Raw genomic sequence first — 22,306 nt, 5'->3', positions numbered from 1 at the left:
TCTTCGGTTCAGAGAAAGAACTCTAGAAAAGAGGAGGCTGAGACACCCCAAGTTCCACCCTATTCAACGGGTCCGTGTACCGTCTCCTTTCCCTGAAGGACCCATGCAATTAGGCAAAGCACGTCTTTTACCCACCGAGCGAGAACGGCGAGTTAGAGAGAAACTTTGCTTATACTGTGCCAGTTCCGGACATCTGTTACATCATTGTCCTCGTAAGCCGGGTAAACACAACCTCCTAGCTGACAATGAGGAAGTGAGCCTAGGAGTGGCTCTTCGCTCCCCACAAGGCAAGGACTGTATTATCCCAGTCACTCTGAAACACGCTCAAGGCTCCCAATACATTTCAGCCCTGCTGGATTCTGGAGCAGCTGGGAATTTCATGTCTGCCAGATTAGCTGCTGAACTAGCCATTCCACTAGAGAAAATTCCAGTGACCATCTTTCTCTCTGCGGTTGACGGTAGCCGTATTCCAGGGGGTACCATTACGCATCAGACTTCTCCAGTGACGCTCCAAATAGGAGTTCTGCATTCCGAGTCTCTTACCTTTTTGGTCATCCCAGAAGCCACTAGCCCTGTGGTTCTCGGGTTTCCATGGCTTCAAACGCATAACCCCCATATTGACTGGTCGACTCCACAAATCCTGGCGTGGGCTCCAACTTGTTTCGGGTCCTGTTTACAACGTGTTCTTCCACATTGCTCCACCTCTGATAAGGAAGTTTTGCCAGTTCCTTCTGCCTACCAAGAGTTCACAGACGTTTTCAGTAAGCAGGCCGCTGAAACTCTACCACCTCATCGGGATTGGGACTGTCCCATTGATCTTGTTCCGGGTAAAACCCCACCGCGTGGCAGAGTCTACCCTCTTTCTATCCCTGAGACAAAATCTATGTCTGAATATGTAAAAGAGAACTTGGAAAGGGGCTTTATTCGCCCATCCTCTTCACCGGCAGGAGCCGGGTTCTTTTTTGTAAAAAAAAAAGATGGTGGATTACGTCCCTGCATCGATTACCGAGGTCTCAACGACATTACCATCAAGAACCGGTATCCTCTGCCCCTCATCACAGAGTTATTTGACAGAGTCAAAGGTGCGCAAATATTTACGAAGTTGGATCTCCGCGGGGCCTACAATTTGATCCGTATCAGGCGTGGCGATGAATGGAAAACCGCCTTTAACACCAGGGATGGGCACTACGAGTATCTTGTCATGCCATTCGGTCTGAGCAATGCCCCAGCGGTTTTTCAGAATTTCATAAACGAAATCTTTCGGGACTTACTGTACCATACTATTGTGGTATATTTGGACGATATCCTAGTTTTCTCCTCTGATATCCAGTCCCATCGCAGACATGTTAAAGAGGTCCTCAGCCGTCTCAGAAGGAATAAACTGTATTGCAAGCTTGAAAAATGCACCTTCGAAGTTGAATCCATTCCATTCTTGGGGTATATCATCTCGGGCACCGGTCTCCGTATGGACCCAGAGAAGGTGCAAGCTATTCTTAACTGGCCTCAACCATCTACACTAAAGGCAGTACAGCGATTTCTGGGATTTGCTAGCTACTATCGAAAATTTATTCGTGGCTACTCTACTGTAGTAGCACCACTCACCGCCCTCACCAAAAAAGGAGCTAATCCTGCCAAGTGGTCTGAAGAAGCCCAATCTGCTTTTCAACTTCTGAAACAAGCATTTATTTCTGCTCCCATACTGAGGCAACCAGATTTAACCTGTCCATTCTACTTGGAAGTTGATGCCTCATCTGTCGGAGTAGGGGCAGTTCTCTCCCAAAAACCAGCTGATGAGCAATGGCATCCCTGCGGGTTCTTCTCCCGAAAATTTTTACCAGCTGAACGAAATTATGCCATAGGGGACAAAGAGCTGCTTGCCATCAAATTGGCGCTTGAAGAGTGGAGACATTTACTTGAGGGAGCTCGTTATCCTGTCACAATATACACGGATCACAAGAATCTGCTCTACCTTAAAACTGCACAGTGCATGAATCCACGTCAGGCCCGATGGGCACTATTCTTTTCTCGATTTGATATCCATGTCACCTTCCGTCCCGGTTCCAAAAATCGCAAGGCCGATGCTCTGTCACGTTCTATGGTAAAAGAAGAAGATTCCATCATTGTGGATCCACGGCCTATTATCAGCCCACTCAGCATCGCAGTCAGTAGACCCGACAATACACCTCCCCAGGGGAAAACTTTTGTTCCTGAGAATCTGCGGAGAAAATTGCTCCAATGGGCACATTGTTCCAGATTTGCCGGTCATGCTGGCATCCGCAAAACTCAATCTTTCATATTGAGAAGCTACTGGTGGCCTACGCTTCATCAGGATGTTCAGCAATTTGTTTCCGCATGTGGCAGCTGTGCCCAACATAAAAGTTCAAGACAATCTTCAGCTGGTCAACTTTTGCCTCTGCCTATTCCCACCAAACCCTGGACCCATATTTCTATGGACTTTGTTTCCGATTTGCCCAATTCTAATAATTTCAATACCATCTGGGTCATCGTTGACCGATTCTCTAAAATGGCGCATTTTGTTCCTCTCCGTGGACTCCCATCAGCACCTATCCTGGCTCAGCAATTTATAAAGGAGATCTTCCATTTGCATGGGTGTCCTGAAGAAATCGTCTCAGATAGAGGAGTTCAGTTTGTGGCGAAATTCTGGAGATCCTTGTGCCAAGCACTACAGATCAAACTAAACTTCTCCTCGGCCTATCATCCCCAATCCAACGGGCAAATGGAAAGAGTTAATCAAGACCTAGAAACATTTCTCCGTTTGTACATATCCTCTTCTCAAGACGACTGGGTAGATCTGCTTCCTTGGGCAGAATTTGCTCATAATAATCATTATCACGAATCCTCTGCTTCCACTCCATTTCATACCGTCTATGGCCTACACCCCAGGGTACCCTTGTTTACTCCACTTCCTACAGCCTCAGTACCTGCCTCTGAAGTTTTCCTAAAGAATTTTTCAGGCCACTGGCGCCAGGTACGGGAATCTCTACTTAAAGCGTCCCAACGCTACAAAATTCAGGCCGACAAAAAGCGACGAGCCATTCCAAGCTTGAAACCCGGAGACAGAGTCTGGCTGTCTACTCGCAATCTACGCCTCAGAGTTCCATCTATGAAATTCGCTCCTCGCTTTATTGGACCGTTTAACATCTCCCGAGTCATCAATCCAGTGTCCTACAAATTACATCTACCATCTTACCTCAGGGTACCCAACACCTTCCATATCTCTCTCTTGAAACCACTGGTGCTAAATCGGTTTTATACACCCAAACTGGTTTCTCCTGAAGTGCAGACTGAACATGGTGACGAATATGAAATTAAAGAGATCTTGGACTCTCGGTTTCGACATAAAACCTTACAATATCTAGTCGACTGGAAAGGCTATGGTCCAGAAGAGAGGGCCTGGATCAAAGCTTCTGATGTTCACGCTCCATCTCTCATCAAAAAATTTCACCGCAAGTTTCCAACTAAGCCCCAATCTAAGTGTCCGGTGGCCACTCGTAAGGGAGGGGGTACTGTCACAAATCGGGATCTTAGCCACACTTCTCTCCAGAGGATAGTTCTTGGCTCCAGTGTTCCTGACTGCATTACAAGTGCAGTAATCCTGTCTGCACTCCTAAGTGCAGTGTTCCTGACTGCATTACAAGTGCAGTGTTCCTGACTGCATTACAAGTGCAGTGTTCCTGACTGCATTACAAGTGCAGTGTTCCTGACTGCATTACAAGTGCAGTGTTCCTGACTGCATTACAAGTGCAGTGTTCCTGACTGCATTACAAGTGCAGTGTTCCTGACTGCATTACAAGTGCAGTGTTCCTGACTGCATTACAAGTGCAGTGTTCCTGACTGCATTACAAGTGCAGTGTTCCTGTCTACATTTCCAGACTGCTAATTCCCCTGCTATATTCTACAATCAGCACGAACATGAGCAAGAAGTTCATCCAGGCTGCTAAGTTCTGTTTCACTCCTGCTCCAGCTAGTCCCAAGGGTCCCGAATCGGATCAAGAAATTCAGACGACCGTGACACTGAGGATGTGGGAAAGTACAGAGCTCGGTACTCGGATTGGCGATGTTCGGGTGGGGGTTTCGATTTTCGAAAAACCGAGCCTGAGCATCTCTAATATATAAATGCTATTAAAGGAAAGCCATAGTGCACAGGACTTTATTAAAAGCTTAAGTTAGGGTTGAATAAACCCTGTCGAACCTGGTAGCCAATGAACCTAATAAAAAATGCTGGTGCCTTACTGTTGGGTTAGCCTGTAGGGGAGACATGAGTTCCCTCTGGCACTTAATGACCATCTCTGAAAAAAACAGAAAGCATATTTCACACAATCTCTAAAACATGTGTTAATCTTTCTTTCTCTTATAAATAAGGAAAAAAACTGAAGGAAACCTTTTTTGTATTTGTATTATATGGCTTATTGTCCATGTTTTCATTCTTTCCTTTATAAAAATAAGTGTTCAAAAAAAATGTGTTCATGTAAAACTAAATGAATTGTGATCCTAAGACGCCCACAGCAGACCTCTTGTCAGACTCTACTTCCAATAATGATGTACTCACCTGTGATCCCTTCATTTGATATGGCAGACAAAGAACTGGACCGTACCTAATTTGGCTACACAGATAGAAGGCCAAATTGGACAGATCCATTAATTCAAGCGGACCTCTAATCAACCAGATCAAAAGGGACCTATGCAGTCTTGTCAGCAGCTAAAAGATTGAACTTCGCTGCAAAAGTGTATATGTACAAGTTTGAAATATTGCATTGATGTGGAAGTAAACCTGAAAAAAAGTTTTTGACATCTTGTAAAGCATTGTCCTACCTTTCCTTAAGTGTCAGAACTGCAGCAGTTAATCAGAAATGTAATCAGAAGTTGGTCATTGCATGCTGCTGGGAGCTGGCATATTTCGATGAAAGTAAATCCCACATCCTTTGTCAGTGACCAGTCATTCCTATTAGCAATAATATTGACAGAATTACTTAATTTCTGTTTACATATCTCACTTTTACATAAAAACAACCAAAAGGATTAAATGATATTTACATGATATGCTTTTCCTTTGCTCAGTGTATAAGGTAGCGCACCATGACATTTTGAAAGGGCTCCTCATAACAGCCAATTCAGGTAGGGCTGATAATGTAAAACTGATTTAAGGGATTTCCGATTTCCCCACTTATTATCTTTTTTTAATCCCTTGTATGTTATATATATATATATATATATATATATATATATATATATATATATATATATATATATATGTATGTGTGTGCTGACCATATTTATATAAAATAAACATGGTTCCGTTCTGACTGCTATCACGGATCGTTCTGTGAGCTCCAGGGTGTACGCTGTTATACATGACAGAGCTCTTAGGTTCTGCCTTTCCCAAGGTCTCCTGCAAGTGGGAGCTTCATCATAGGCTGTACATATAACAACTTACATCCAGGTCTCTGGAGCCACACAGTGCGATCAGCAGCATGCTTGCCAAATCATCATCACCATTTATTTATATAGCACCACTGATTCCGCAGCGCTGTACAGAGAACTCACTCACATCAGTCCCTGCCCCATTAAACTCCTTAACACACACACAGACAGACTAGGGCAAATTTTGATAGCAGCCAATTAACCTACTAGTATGTTTTTGGAGTGTGGGAGGAAACCGGATAGCCCTAATTTTCAAAGTTTATCCCTAAACAATTTGTGCCTATTTTTCAATACTAACTGTACAATATAATATCGCTTATGGTGTGTATAGGGTATCATTCTTGCTATTTGTTCTTATTCTCTGAACTTTCAAACTAAATATTAAGTAAAGGTCTGCATTTAAAAAGCCAAAACATAAGATTACAAGCATGTCTAATGAACATGTTATGATGGGGAACATAGTACACCAAGGTCAAGCTAGAGATCAGCTTCTGTAACACACTTATATACACCTCCCCAGCAGAAAAGTGCACAGAAAACATTTTACCATACAATGGACAAGGGGTTTTCATTAGGGAAAATAATGAAACAGGGAAACCCTTTAATTTAGGATAACAAACTTGTCACATAGTATAAAACAGTTTAGTCTAGTTCCTTTAAATGTGTAATAGGGAACACACATGACAGAACTCAATTGTGAGCTATCATTTTTTTTTAATGAGTCACATAGTCAATGAAATGTCAACTATGGAATGAAATGACATGAAACACACATGTCATGCAAGAAAATAATCTGATGTTATAATATACAGTGAATACCACTATAAAGAAGGAGGAATGAATCTGTGCTTGTGTACCACCACAAAGCATAGTACAAATAAGGTGGCCAGTGAATTACTCTGTTACATTTGAGCCGCAATGCATAAAAAAGAAAATATTTCGTAATGATGTCTCAGAAACCCAATCCTGATGTTTATATGGACAAGGTTTCACTTTCAGTTCTGGAAGCTGCCTTGTATCAATTAATTACCCAGTGACCACTGGACAAGCGAATGGCATGGACCAAATCAATAAGAGGACACCAGCATTACAACTTCACGGGGATCTGCAGATCTGACACTGGCATCATAAGCTTTGTAGGTATACTTTAGAATAGAGATTAACTTTGTAAACAAGGCCTCCCCCATCTGTCAAAAGTCCACAGACAAATCAGACATACTGTACCTGTAGGAGAAAGTTTCTTTACAGGTTGAATTTTTTTTCTCTATAGTCTGCTGCAGCTTGTTGGCCGGTGGTAACTGCAGACACCCGACATCCACTTCCCCAGCCTTTTACAATGGATAGGAAGAGCTGTAACAGTGGTTTAATCAGGAAGTCTTCGCTATTTTTTCAGCAGAACTTATTTCAGCTTCCTGCTATGAGAAATCCGCCCCTTCACTATACCGCCCTCACCCTGCAGCTTCTACGTCAGGCAGAATGTGACAGGGAGGGTCCCCTCTTTTATCACCAAAATCAGAGCGAAGGACACGGTGGAGAAAAGTTTTACAACTTGTGGTGTATCAGCAGTTGTTCTGCACTGTGTTCTACATTCATTATGCTACTGTCTTCGCAGAAATAATGACGTTATGAGTGAATGATATATACTCTGGATCCTGTTCTCATAGCTATCTCTACCAAATGTTTATCATGGGTCAGTCCTTTTATAGCAAACTCATCTGTTTCACGTTTTAATTCTTACCTGTCCCCCTGTGATGTGTGCCTCTTTGTTCACCTGACCTATTTAATTTCCTTTATTTTCTTCCTTTCTAGTTTTAGGCCACTATTTATTACCCACTGCCAGAGCCGTAACTTAGAATTCTAGCGCCTGGGGCGAGAAAGACAAATGCCGCCCCCCTTGCCCTCAATTTTAACCAAATGAACCTAAAACATTACTAAACTGCGCCCCACTTCTGCGTTGCGCCCTGGGCGGTCGCCCCTGTCGCACAGCCCTAGTTACGTCCCTGCCCACTGCATTCTATACACAATATATTTCCATCTTCATCGCAAAGATGAATGAAATCTTGTGCATATTTATTAAAAAACTTCTATGGGGACTGCTTCAGATTTCGAAAAATAAAATGCAAAGCAGCAGATATCTACTGTTAATAAATGTTAATAAATGTGCACATTACCTAAATGTGTATTGGTCGTTTTCGGGGGAATTTAATGAAGAAAATAGGTCCCTTAGTCTGTTCATGCCTGTGACTTTGTTTGTTGCTGTTGTACTTCTGTTTGTGGTGCATTGTGTTATTGTGTTTACCGGTAGGTGAGTATAATGGGACCAGATCATAGTGGGTATTAAATCACTATGCGGACTGCAGTTAATATTTAGAAACTTTAGGCCTAAGTGTGTAAATACTACCAGTAGCATGGGGTGCAGCTGCTGTGTTTTTATTTCAGGCTTGCCGGTACCTGGGGGCCCTAACAATATTTTGATATGTGAACCACCAATGCCTCATTATGCCTCTGCTACAGACAATTATAAAATGTTGCAAAGCGTGTCTCTGGCGATTGATTTTTACTTACAGTGCGGCCTTTCATAGGGATAATCATGAAGGTTACAGGGGCACATTTATGAACGTCCGAAGATGCTTTTAACTGCAGCTTTTGTAGAATTGTTGCATTTTAAAGAAACAAGCCTATTTAATAGAGGATTGCATATCTGAGGCGGTTCCAGACTCTACGATGTGTCCCCATAGGTGTCTAAGGGGATTGCAAAAATGCCCTATTTGTCAAGCTGCAAAATTCGGAGCTTAACCGCAACAGCTAACCCCATCTGAAGATGCCTTTTGCTGTTCTGTCCTATGGGAAAGGCATCACAGGAGAGGGATCTTTGTATCACTTTACTATAGACTGTTCGCCGGGACCGACTACTATTAGAGTACTATTAGACTACTATCCCCCTCCTGCTACAAACCCTCCTCTCTCTTGGCTTATCTGGGTCTGTCCTCGCCTGGTTCACCTTATACCTCGATAACCGCTCCTTCTCTGTATCCACGTCTGGCTCCTCCTCCACCCCCTCCCCTCTTCCTGTCGGAGTCCCTCAGGGCTCTGTTCTCGGCCCTCTACTCTTTTCACTCTATACCTCCTCCCTTGGTGCTCTCATCTCCTCCTTCGGTCTTCAGTATCACCTTTATGCCGATGACATCCAACTCTACACCTCCTCGCCTGATCTCTCCCCCACCCTCCTCTCTTGTGTATCCGACTGCCTCTCTGCCATCTCCTCCTGGATGTCCTCCCTCTTTCTCAAAATTAACATCTCTAAAACTGAACTCATTGTCTTTCCTCCCCCCAGGCTCCCCTCCCACCACGACCTCTCTATCACCGTCAACAGCACCACCATCTCTCTGTCACCCAACTTCGCTGCCTGGGCGTTTCCTTCGACTCCTCTCTCTCTTTTGCACCCCACATTCAATCCCTCGCCCAAGCCTGTCGCTTCCAGCTTCGCAATGTTGCCCGCATCCGGCCCCACCTCTCTCAGGATGCCACCAAAATCATCATCCACGCACTCATTATCTCCCGCCTCGATCATTGCAACCTCCTCTCTGGCCTCCCCCTCTGCCACCTTGCCCCCCTCCGCTCTATTCTCAATGCGGCTGCAAGACTTATCTTCCTCTCTCGCCGCTCCTCCTCCGCATCCCCCCTCTGCCTTGCCCTTCACTGGCTCCCCATCCCCTACAAAATCCTTTTCAAACTCCTGACCACCACGTTCAAGGCTCTTTCCCAGTCCACTCCCCCCTATCTCTCTAACCTCCTCTCCATTCACACTCCTGCCCGCTCCCTGCGCTCGGCCAATGACCGTCGCCTCTCCTCCACCCTGGTCACCTCTTCCCACTCCAGAATCCAGGACTTCTCCCATGCAGCCCCCCTTCACTGGAACAACCTCCCTCGCTCCACCCGTCTCTCTCCCAATCTAAGCTCCTTCAAACGAGCACTTAAAACTCACCTCTTCCTTAAATTCTTCCTTAAGATTTTATGAAATTATGGCTAGTATTGGTATAATATATAACTTTATTATTGCCAAATCTACTACCATTGCATTCATATTTTAGGCAACACAGGGCAACACACAACTGATTGCTTTACAACTGTCTGTGAGAATGTAACCTGAATGACGTGCACATCTTTTTAAAATTCTTTAACAAAAATTTATTTAAGTGTTAGGTCTCTGCCTGCATCTTATATGTGGCTGCAGTACCTCAATATCATCAGAGGTGCTGCATGTTTTGCCCTTGAACACTACACCTTGCTTCAGGAGTTAATCTTCTCTGATTAGTGCCTGCACCTGTTCCACTGCTTTATATATCTGCCTCTGGCAGTGTTCCTTACAGTTCATTGTTTGTTCCCGGCTGCTGCTGTTTGTCTGCTATCCTTGAGAATATGCTGCAGCACTGTGGCTAAGTGGTTAGCACTTCTGCCTTACAGCACTGGGGTCATGAGTTCAATTCCCGACCATGGCCTTATCTGTGAGGAGTTTGTATGTTCTCCCCGTGTTTGCGTGGGTTTCCTCCGGGTGCTCCGGTTTCCTCCCACACTCCAAAATACATACTGGTAGGTTAATTGGCTGCAAACAAATTGACCCTAGTCTGTGTGTCTGTCTGTCTCTGTCTGTGTGTGTATTAGGGAATTTAGACTGTAAGCCCCAATGGGGCAGGGACTGATGTGAGTGAGTGAGTTCTCTGTACAGCGCTGCGGAATTAGTGGAGCTATATAAATAAATGGTGATGATGATGATGCTGCTCCAGTTAGTTACTTTGGTTTGTCCTCTGCCTGTGACCCCGACAATGCATATTGCTGCCTAGATTGACCCTTTTGCCTGTGACCCTGACTATGCATATTGCTGCCTGGATGACCCTTTGCCTGGTCTGCTCCATTGGCTTTACTAGGGTACTGCCTGTTGTCTAGCCTCAGGTTCATGGTGTCTGCTCCATTGGACTTACCTGTGCTCACTGTGTTCCCCCATCCAGATTTGCAGCTTGATCTGGGCTCTGCTTGTTCTGTGTTGCTATAGACTGAACCATTAACCACTTCCTGCATTCGTGGCTCAAACCTGGTTGATCTGCTACCTTGTACTGTGGTTATCCCTTGATATCCTGGAACTATTGTTGCTATGAACTAATTTGCAATATGTCTGAAACATATCATTGCTTTAACTGTTAGCTTTAGTTGTTGTTTAGATTTTCCTGCACATATTGGCTTCCTTGTATATTTGCATTAATAAACCTAATTTGTTTTATTCAAACACTTCTGTTTTCTCTGTAGTTCATACAAGGAATTGTAACAATAAGTTGAACTTAAAGTATCTTAAACACCATAGTTGTATGCATACTATGTATTATGGTGAGTTCTAGTACTGTTTGGGGCATATTCAATTGACGGCGGGATCACCGGAAAACCGTCAATACGGTAATTTACTCGCTGGACTTCAGCTCGTAGCTCAGGGAGCTGCGAGCTGAAATCCAGCGAGATATTACCCTATTAACGGTAATATTTTTCGAGCGCGGGATTTTCGGCGATCCCGCCGTCAATTGAATATGCCCCTTTGTGTCTATGGTGTTAACTCAATATATGACCCATTGGGGGTACATTAAAATTAGACATGAGAAACCACAATCTAGGTTAATGGTCCCACAGTTCTAACCCTAATCCAGGCAAAAACATAATGATCTCTAAGTGTCACCTTAATGCTCCTAGCACCCTAAACTCTATACCAGTAGCTCAGTCATAGGTCCTGAGTACTTCTGGCTTTCACCACCATGATTAAGAATGCTGGGGGTAAATGTATTAATGTCCGGATTCTTCAACTCCGGCGTGTACAGCGTCTTCGGCGATTAAATTTAAAGCGGCTCTGCATTGTAAAGGGAAGTTTCCCTTTACAATGCAGCGCCGCTTTAAATTTAATCGCCGAAGACACTGAACACGTCGGAGTTGAAGAATCCTGACATTAATGCATTTACCCCTTGGTGTGAAAGGCATCTATGGGATAGCTTTGTATTTTTGCCACTGAAGGGAAATACTCTTTGGGAATATGTTTACTAAACTAGGTTTGAAAATGTAGCGATGGTGCCTATATCAACCAATCAGATTCTAGCTATCATTTTGTAGAAAGTACTACATAAATAACTAGAATCTGGTTGCTATAGGCAACATCTCCACTTTTTCAAACCCGCAGTTTAGTAAATATACCCCTTGGGCTTATAAGACCCACAGCAGCTTTCAATGCATGTGAAAGCTGCTGTGGACGTGATAATATAGTCTAAATTACAATGTCCCTGCCTGTTATATAGAATATTAACACACAATAAAGTAATTAGGACATTTATTAGGGCTTGAGCCCTTAAGGAACGTATCTGCCAATTGTGTGCGTATTGTCAACAGAATCACTCTGCGTATGCGCCGAACCAGACGATACGCAACGGAATGTAGCCACGTCAAAGTCATCTTCGAGCACAAACGACATTTACTACAGTCTACAATTTCAGGGAGGGAATGGGGTGGGGAATGTACAGTAAGGGCGTTCCCATGCAGCCACATCCAAGTCAAACTCTGGTGCACACAGAAGTACTCTGGTTTTCTTGCGTATCTCTTGCACCAGCTAGAGTTCTAGTCTAAGTCCTGAGTCCTAGTTATGCCCGGTGGTACTCGGTATCCCGATGCTGCGGATACTGACACAGAGTATAGGCACAGAATTAAAATGTACACATACCTTTACACCGACGGAGGACATTATCGAAAGACTTGCTATGTGACTGCTGTAAAATCCGAAGATGCTGGAGCTTCATTTTGATGTCACCGAAGACAGCGACATGTACATTTCAAGAGGTATGTTAACGTCAGGGTTAGGGTTATGCTGCGTCAAACATCGCTGTCGTTATTGATGTCACAATCAAGCGCCAGCAGCTCTTTCGGTAATGTCCTCCGTCGGTGTCAAGGTAAGGGTACATTTTAATTATGCCGTGATTTAACTATTCATGTTTTTTTTTTTGTAGCTATACTCGGTGTCGGTATCCCAAGCATCGGGATACCGTACCCCACCCGTTATGTTAGTATGGTATGCATGCTATAATATGTTTGCAATTAGGAGCAACGGTAGAAATGTCTGGTATGTACAGTAGATATTAAGTACACCCTAATGTTTTTGAAGAAAAATAAGCTTAAAAAACATTAATTGAAAAAAAAATATATATAATTTCCTGTGCATTCTTTTGATATTTTATATTCCACATAGATATTGTACGTATCCCGCAGTGTCTGATCTACTAGAGCAGAGTAAACCTACACCCGTAGTCATCACCACAAGTATCATTAGATCCGTTCCTTGTTGACTTCGAGAGTATGCAGAGCCGAGTTATGTGCAGTTTAAAACAAATGATTGGTATGCGTGCATTGATGACTCTGGCCTTTAGGTGTTAAAAATGTAGCCATGGCTCACAAATATATCATTTGATTCCCCTTGTAGATTGCTGGCATAGTAAATGTATAATGGCAAGCAATGTTCTTAAACTTTCTTAAACTTTGTTGTGGTGTGTATGTTGAAATGTCTTTACTGATACAGTCAGTTTCAGTATGTTGCAATGTTTCATGCACATTGAATAGTTGCTGTATTACCTTGGTGACTGTGTCTGAGTAAAACATCTGACATGACTTTATACAGATTTTAAGTAAATTTTAATGTTAAGATTGATGATTACAACTAAATATTGCAGTCCCAATTTAAGTACATTTGTACTTGGCTGAAAGAAAACTATATATTTGCTAAAAAAATAAATAATCTATTCAATGTAACAGATGTAACAGATGTATGAAATATAGCAATGTGTATAAACTAATTTTCTTCATATACATTGCCTGTCCACAGAATGTATAACTCTCCCCTTCCCCTTTCTGACATTTATTACGTTGCAGACAGGAATAAAGAAGTGTTAAAATACTGTGATTGTTATAATGTCTATAGACCAGCGGTGGGCAACTGTTTACCCTACACCTGCAGCCCGCCTGGCGCCTGCTCCCGATCTTACCAGAAAGGGAACAGCCCACATCCGCGTCATGTGACCTCCTTTTTCACATTGCAGGGAGGTCACGGGTCATATCTGCAGGAGGAGGGAGTGCATTGTACTCTCACGTCTTCCTCTGCGCTGCCCCTTTGAAGGCTAGAGGGCCGCATGAGCTGATCTCCACCAATTTAATGTTTCCCTCTCTGCTATAGATGGGCTATCAAAGCAAAGTATTTTTGTAACACATTAAGAAAAAAATCACATTTAAAATAACAAGCTATTTATGCCATATTATAAAGATTCAGATTCAATATTTATCCGCTCCTATAGGTATAGGTACTGTACATTCTGATAAGTATTGTTCTAAAGAAAATTGTTTAATGTGAACACCAAGAAGCTTTCAAAAGAAATATTTGCTGAAGCTGTAGGAAAGCAAAGACCAGGGAATGTGTGCAAAGCACCACCGCAAAACAAAAAAGAATCACTTCCCTTTAATATCAGCTTGAGCGGGGTGAAGTATTATAATAGATGTGGGTGGTACATAGTACCACTGATAACTGCATGGTTAGATTTCCCCCCTGAGGCTGATGATTTCTGCATACAACTACTTGTCTAATTGCAGGCACTTTGTAGTATTTTAAGAAGTGATATCCGACATATATTCAGACTATTGCTGATAGAGATGAAGTAAGAAAGCATATAGTTGACAGGTGAAATTTTAGATATTATTATTGTGCAGAGCTGATTCTTTATTACAATTTATTATTGTTTTCCATACTTGCCAACTCTCCCAGAATGTCTGGGAGACTCCCGAAATTTGGATGGGTCTCACGGACTCCGGGGAGAGCTGGCAAATCTTCCGCATCCCGCTACTGCCACCACTAAATGACGCTATTTGCGGTGAATCGTGTCATTTTGGCCCTGCCCCTGCGACAATATGGCATTTTCGTAGCGGGTGGGGGGGGGCAAAATGACGCGTTTGGCTGTGCCCCGCCCCTCCCGCCCTCCAGTCACACCCCTTTCCCGGAAAGAGCTTTGCGAAAGTAGGTAAGTATGTTGTATTCTCAAAGTGGTTTTATTTCTACAACCATATCCAGATTTCTCTGAGCATAGTTTTAGATATCCATAGAAGTGAATGGGAACACGGTTTTAAGAATTATTTAGCAGTACATTTGAAGAGCAGAAGATGGTTCAGATACGCTCAGACAATGTGTGTGTACACAAAGCCATGCAAGGACAAACAATTATGGCTTAGTTAATAAAACTTTCAGAAACAAATAGTGAATTGCAAAGTCATCATTAAATTTGCTTTTTTTAACATACTCATATTTGATTATTCTAGTTTACTGTAGTACAACATTTGGTTCTCTTCCTCATGAAAAAAATGAATCATGTTGCATTTCTGTGAGTAGGTCTGTCAAAACATTGAAAGGGTGGGAATGGGAACCAATCTGTGTCGGTATTATGTACGGATAGATTTAGAGTTGAGAGGAGTTTGTTCTAGCTCACCTGCTAAATTGCACTGTAAAAATAAAGCTATCCAGTATTTGTGCGCTACATGCAGAAGCAGCGATTATTTCCCCTGCAAGAAAAAATATAAATTCATTGCATTGAAACTAGAAGCAAATTTGCTTATATTTTTACTTAGTTTTTGACTCACATGCAGCTTTGTGTTTTTGTCATCTTGAGTCATTATTTATTATTATTATTATTATTATTATTATTAATTTTTATTTATAAGGCGCCACAAGGCGTCCGCAGCGCCGTACAGAGGCAAACAAATTATAATACAATGGGAGACAGCACAGTACAATAAACAGTAAGCACAGCAACTCAGTAAGCTCAATGCACAGCTAGAGAAGGCGGGGAAGGAGGAGGTAGGATCCGCAAATGACGGGGCACAAGAAGGAGGAAGGAGGGCGCGGAAGACAGGGAGACCCCCAGGAGGGAAGAGGGAGCGAGAGTGGACGTGGGGTGGAGGACCCTCGAGGAGGAGCGCTAAGTAGCTGGAGAGCAGAGTTAGAAGTGGTGGAAACAGGAGGAGAGATGGCCCTGCTCAGAGGAGCGTACCATCTAAGGGGAGGGGTGGACAGACAGAGAGACGCAGGGGAGAGAGGGAGAGTAGGGGGACGGAGGCAGAAGATAAGGTAGGAAGTTAAGTGGGAGACAGAAAGGCTTTAAGAAAAAGATGGGTTTTTAGGGCCCGTTTGAAACTGGAGAGATTAGAGGAAGTCCTGATGGAGGGAGGGAGCTTGTTCCAGTGGAGGGGGGCAGCGCGGGCGAAGTCTTGGATACGCTCGTGGGAGGAGGTTATAAGGGGGGAAGAGAGGCGATGGTCAGAGGCAGAACGGAGAGGGCGGGATGGAGCATGAATAGAGAGGAGGGTGGAGATGTAGGGCGCAGTGGAGTTGGCGAGGGCTTTGTAGGTGAGTGTGAGGAGCTTAAAGAGGATTCTGAAGGGGAATGGGAGCCAGTGAAGGGCTAGGTAGAGGGGGGAGACAGAAGAGGAGCGGCGAGAAAGGAAAATAAGCCTAGCGGCAGCGTTAAGAACAGGTCGAAGGGGATCGAGATGAGAGTGGGGGAGGCCGGTGAGGAGGAGGTTGCAGTAGTCCAGGCAGGAGATGATCAGAGAGTGGATAAGGCATTTGGTGGCATCTTGGGAGAGGAAGGGCCGGATGCGAGCGATGTTACGCAGCTGGAAGCGGCAGGATTTAGCAAGAGAGAGGATGTGGGGGCCAAAGGAGAGAGAGGAGTCAAGGATGACACCAAGGCAGTGAATTTGGGGGACAGGGGAGATAGAGGTGTTGTCGACAGTGATGGAGAGGTCAGAAGGGGATGAGGTATGAGAGGGAGGAAAAACTATGAGCTCAGTTTTGGCAAGGTTAAGTTTGAGGAATCGAGAGGACATCCAGGAGAGATGGCAGAGAGGCAGGTGGACACCCTAGAGAGGAGGGAGGGAGAGAGATCAGGAGAGGAGAGGTATAGTTGAGTGTCGTCGGCGTAAAGATGGTAGCTGAAGCCGAAGGAGCTGATGAGTTCACCCAGGGAGGAGGTGTATAGAGAGAAGAGTAAGGGTCCCAGAACAGAGCCCTGAGGGACCCCAACTGGAAGGGTGGACGAGGGGGGAGAGACCCAGAGGTGGTGACAGAGAAGGATCGGTGAGTAAGGTAAGAGGTGAACCAGAACAGGACTGGGCCGGAGAGGCCGAAAGACTGGAGGCTGTGAAGGAGGAGGGGGTGGTCAACGGTGTCAAAGGCTGCAGAGAGGTCAAGGAGGATGAGAAGGGAGAAGTGGCCCCTGGCTTTAGCAGAGAGGAGGTCATTGGTGACTTTAGCCAGGGCAGTTTCAGTGGAGTGGAGGGGGCGGAAACCAGACTTGCGAGGATCAAGTAGGGAGTATTCAGAAAGGTAGGAGGTGAGATGGCTGCAGACGAGCCTCTCGAGAATTTTGGAGGCAAAAGGGAGAAGAGATATGGGGTGATAGTTTGAGAGAGAAGTGGGGTCGAGATTAGGTTTCTTAAGAATGGGGGATACAAGAGCATGTTTAAGGAGGAGGGGAAGATGCCAGTGGAGAGGGAGAGATTAAAGAGGTGAGCGAGGTGGGAGCAGGTGGTGGGGGAAAGGGAGCGAAGAAGGTGGGAGGGGATGGGATCCAGGGGACTGGTAGTGGGGGGGGAGGATGAAATGAGAGAGTGGACTTCCTCGCCGGTGGTGGGACGAAAGGAGTGGAGGGGAAGGTGGTTGGGGGGGGAGGACGGAAGAGTGGGAGGGGTGGAAGAGAGAGTGGAGGAGGAGATTTCAAGTCAGATGGCCTCGATTTTAGAGGAGAAGAAGGAGGCAAAATCGGAGGCAGTCAGGGAGGAGGGAGGGAGGGAGGAGAGGGGGCCAGGAGAGTGCTGAAGGTGGCGAAGAGGCGGCGGGGGTTAGAGGACTGGGAAGAGATAAGGGATTTAAAGAAATATTGTTTAGCGAGTGAGAGGGCAGAGCTGTAGGATGAAAGGATGAATTTAAAGTGGAGGAAGTCAGCCAGGGAGCGGGATTTTCTCCAGTGACGTTCGGCGGTACGGGGGCATTTTTGGAGGAAGCGGGTAAATTTGAAGTGCCAGGGTTGGGGTTTGGAGCAGCGGGGGTGGACAGAGTGGGCAGGGGCGACCGCGTCCAGAGCGGAGGTGAGGGTGTGATTGTAGAGGGAGACCGCCTGGTTGGGGCAGGCCTGAGAGGAAAGGGGAGAAAGGAGGGTATCGAGAGAGGAGGACAGAGAGGCAGGGTCAAGAGCATCAAGGTTGCGTATGGACAGAGTAGGTTTGGGCAGGGGGAGGGGAGCAGGAGAAGAGGAGAGAGAGAAGGAGAGGAGATGGTGGTCGGATAGAGGAAAGGGAGAGATGGAGAAGTCGGAGAGACTACATAGGTAGGAGAAGACAAGATCAAGGGAGTGACCAAGGCAGTGGGTAGAGGAGGAGGTCCATTGGGTGAGACCAAGGGAGGAAGAGAGGGTGAGCAGTTTGCTGGAAGCAGGGTAGGTGAGGTTGTCGATGGGGATGTTAAAGTCACCGAGAATGATTGAGGGGAGATCGGAGGAGAGGTGGTGAGGAAGCCAGCTAGCAAAGTTGTCAAGGAAGAGGGAGGTGGGGCCAGGAGGGCAGTAAATGACAGTGACGCGGAGGTGGATGGGGCAGAAGAGGCGGATGGAGTGAGCTTCAAAGGAGGAGAAGGAGAGGGAGGGTTCAGGGGGCATAACATGAAAAGTACAGGTGGAGGAGACGAGGAGGCCAACTCCACCGCCTGGGCGGGCACCAGGCCTGGCGGAGTGGGTGAAGGAGAGGCCACCATAGGAGAGGGCAGCGGGGGAAGTAGTATCAGAATCGGAGAGCCAGGTTTCAGTAACGGCAAGAAGGTTAAAGGAGTTGGATAGAAAGAGGTCGTGGATAGCAGTCAGCTTGTTGCGGACGGATCTGGCATTCCAGAGAGCACAGAAGAAAGGGGGAGAGGAGAGGGGGGAAATGGGGATGAGGTTAGCAAGATGAGCAGCGCGTGGGGGAGGGCAGGGAGGAACAGGATAGGTAGGGCGGGGGGAGAGTATGGGTATGGAGTGAGAGCGGGGAGGCATAGTAGGGAGAGAGAGTAACAGAACAGTGAGATAGTGGGGACAGTGAAAAACAGGTAAGAACAATAGCAGGAAGACAATGAAAAGGTGGAAGATAATAACGAATTAGGGCATGGAGGGCATGGAACAACAGTACAGTGAGATTATAAGGACAATGAAAACAGGTAAGAATGATTGCAGAACAGTAAGATAATAAGGACAGCGGATAACAGGTAAGAATAAGCAGGGAGACAATAGCAAGATGGAGGACAATAACCAATTAGGGCGTGGAAGGCAAGGAATAATAGAAGGAGAGGTAATAAGGACAATGGAAATAGGCAAGAATAATAATAGGTAAAAGTAGTTGCTGGTAAATATAAAATCAGGAAAAACAAGATAAAGGCATATAAATAGTAGAATAATAACAGGTAAAAAGTAGTTACATGTAAATGTACAATCAGGAAAAACAAAAAAATGGCATATAAAATAATGTTTTATATGCAGTTGATGCAGTTAAGCCAGGGATTCAGCAGGAGAAGGCTTAACTGACCAGCTGGGTCGGTACACAGTAGATCAGTTGATGCAGATAAGCCAGGGATTCAGCAGGAGAAGGGTTAATTGACAAGCCGGGTCGGTACACAGTAGATCAGTTGGTGCAGATAAGCCAGGGATTCAGCAGGAGAAGGGCCAATTGACAAGCCGGGTCGGTACACAGTAGATCAGTTGATGCAGATAAGCCAGGGACTCAGCAGGAGAAGGGCCAACCGACAAGCCGGGTCGGTACACAGTAGATCAGATGGTGCAGATAAGCCAGGGATTCAGCAGGAGAAGGGTTAATTGACAAGCCGGGTTGGTACACAGTAGATCAGATGGTGCAGATAAGCCAGGGATTCAGCAGGAGAAGGGTTAATTGACAAGCCGGGTCGGTACACAGTAGGTCAGTTGATGCAGATGAGCCAGGGATAGATGGTATGGCCTTGACCTTGGAGTGATGATGACACTCCTTTATACCCCCACAATAATTTCCCACTGTCTTCACAAGTTTTTAGATGTTTTATAATTGTGAACAGATGATTGTGTGGGAGGAAAGACACAGAGCTGATCTAACGTGCAGCCATCTCCAACTGCTGCCCGCATGCCAAAGGTGAGGAGGAGGTTATAAGGGGGGAAGAGAGGCGACGGTCAGAGCATGAATAAGCATGAATATTTATATGTATTATGTTGTTAAAGGATCCACCCAACTGAAAAGTTAGGTTGGGGTGGCATTTTGCGAGAGAAGTAAAAGAAGATTATGTTAAACTACCTGTGTTTTCCCAATCTGCCAATTAAACTTTCCAGCAATGTCTGTACTGATCTGAGTCTGGATGGCTGTATTTATAATTTATTATTCTGTGCTTGCTCATTGGGGGATTTTGTCTTGTATATTTAGAGTTGGACACAAGTCTATTTGCGCCACATAAAAGTTCGACTTGCATAAGATTAGCATCTTGAATAAAATTGAGGCGTACAGCTTGAGTCCGTATTTGTTTGCCTTTTCCAGCTCAACTTCAAAGCTAATATTAATACTCATGAAGCCATACACAAATTTGTTACTGTATTTTTTTCCCTATTTACATTAGTATACATAATGTAAACTTGCTTTCTGTGCATTAAGTTTAGTACAGAATGTTTAGTTATTTTGTTACCCACGTGAGTAAGACAGCATTTGATAAACATGAAAAGTAAGAACAAGTGAAAACAAACACAAAGAGACATCAAGATATCATAACATATTTATTTAGAGCATAGCCAACCTGATAAACTCCAGGGTTCACCTTGATGCAATTTTTCCACTTCTGTTCTAATGTGTAAAACATGATGAGATATCTCTTGTTCAGACGTTTAACCTCACTGGCAACCAATTCAGGTGTTATGGGGCTTGGTGGTGAGGAGGGGAGGGCCTGGCAACGTGTGAACCATCCGTTCTGGACAATGTTTCTCTGCTAAGTGATAAGTGGCTAATTGAGCCCATTATCTCTTTTCCTCCCCACTTGCTGTTTCTGTCATATTAGTACAATCTGTTGGGTTGCTGGATAAGTATTGGCAATAGTCTGTCCAAGTGAGCAGGACAAGCATCATCGCTGTACGTTTCTTAGAATGCGAATAATAAGGCAAGTGAGCACATATCAAAAATGTAGTTTTGTTAAGGGTTTTGGCAGGATAGCTAGATAGGAATTGAAAGGAGACAATGGTAATAATGTGCTACAAAGTCCAGCAATTTTATTGTAGTGGCAAATCCTCTTGATGCACTGTTGCAGATCCTCAGCCACAGTGACTTAGGTGGAGGTAGGATGGGGACTATTGTATTTCCTGTAAAATGTACAGTCTACACCACAAAACATTATCCTATCCTTTTTTCCTTTCCTGTGTTTTAGAGAATGTCTCTCCTTTAGAAGAGATAGGATTCCAGACACTGAAACTGGGGAGGGAAATTTGGCTTAGGCTCAGCTATGGCCAGACATGCTGTAAATGTATTGTTTTTGCATTTAATAGGGTTGTTGTTTTCCTGTACTGTGAAGCGTGGATCCATATAATCAACCTTTGACACTTGAAAGTTGTATGAGAGGCCAGCAGTACCTTATATGGGCCTTTACACCTGGGTTTGAAGAAGCCTCTGTATTATAAGCCGCGGTGGCACGCTGCCTGTCTTCGGGCCGGATCCCGGCTGACAAGGCAACAGGCGGGACGTCACCTCTTCCCTGTTCGTCCCGGCTGTCACTAGTGCAATGGCTAGGATGCTCAGTTAATTAGCGTCGCATCCTGGCAAGTGTGGTTAGCCGGGCACAATAGGTATAAATTAATTAGGCAGCCTTCTGTGGCTGATCCCTTTGACCTGACTGTCTGTCTCCTGATTGGGCAATACTAGTATTTAAGGCAAGGAGGGCTTAGCCTCCCTGCTGATTACAGCTTCAGTTTTTCACTTTGCTAACCAGCTCCAGGTGTACCCTGTCCAAACCATTTTTCAAGGTATCTGATCGGAAATCAGTTATGCTTTATCCTTAATTTCTTACAGATGTAGTTTATTACTTGACCAGTAAAGTGGGTGGATTGGACTTAGGCTGGGTACACAGTATCCAAAATTTCTCCACAAAAAAAGGCTCGATCGGCATGCCGATTCATATCTACACACTAAACACATTTTGCACAATGTACCTTCAGATCTATGCTCTTCATCTGTGTGTTTGCATTATATATATATATATATATATATATATATATATATATATATATATATTTACACTTGAACTTTCCCAGTAATTCCAAACTCATGCACCCTAATCCAGTACATAAGGCAACAATTGTCAGCTCTTGTCCTTACCAGTACAAATCTGAATTCATGGAGTATAATAGAATTTTTTCATACTTTGATTAAATCATTTAAGCTCAAGCGTCCTCACTTTCTGTGAGTCCCTACAGTCACATCAATGCTTCAAAAATGATTGTATATAATTTTAACTGCATTTCAATCACCTTACTACATAGACTAAAATGTAAAATCAAGGTTGTTTTTTAAACTAAATAATCATTATGGGCTGGCTATAGAGCAGCCAGGAAGTCATTTAGCTTTGTAAGCAAAATAAAATAGAGGCCGAGCTTGGGCATATTTCATATATTGGCATACAGCTGAACCCCCTAAAGTAATGCAGATGAGGGATAGATCAGGCAGACCCTTTACCATATCCCTTAGGTCAGTTGGCGTCCAGGGGACA

The 22,306-nt window shown here is 44.5% G+C and overlaps 1 protein-coding gene across 2 annotated transcripts in view; it reads right to left on the bottom strand.

The window, feature by feature from the left end:
- RIPK1 (receptor interacting serine/threonine kinase 1) overlaps positions 1 to 6,849 on the bottom strand; it is a 44,762-nt gene extending 37,913 nt beyond the window's left edge. Inside the window, exons 1-2 of one of the 2 annotated variants that reach the window (XM_075212991.1) lie at positions 6,667 to 6,849; positions 4,834 to 4,963 (exon numbers count right to left, since the gene is read on the bottom strand). The gene's annotated coding sequence lies outside the window, so the exon portion shown is untranslated. The remainder of the gene's footprint in view (positions 1 to 4,833; positions 4,964 to 6,666) is intronic. The other variant, XM_075212992.1, reaches the window with a different exon arrangement.
- Between the last annotated feature and the right edge of the window lie 15,457 nt (positions 6,850 to 22,306).

This window comes from Mixophyes fleayi, chromosome 5 (genome assembly GCF_038048845.1).
Source record: "Mixophyes fleayi isolate aMixFle1 chromosome 5, aMixFle1.hap1, whole genome shotgun sequence".
Taxonomy (NCBI): domain Eukaryota; kingdom Metazoa; phylum Chordata; class Amphibia; order Anura; family Limnodynastidae; genus Mixophyes; species Mixophyes fleayi.
Note: the sequence above shows the minus strand (reverse complement) of the source record. Positions and strands in the feature narration are given on the sequence as shown.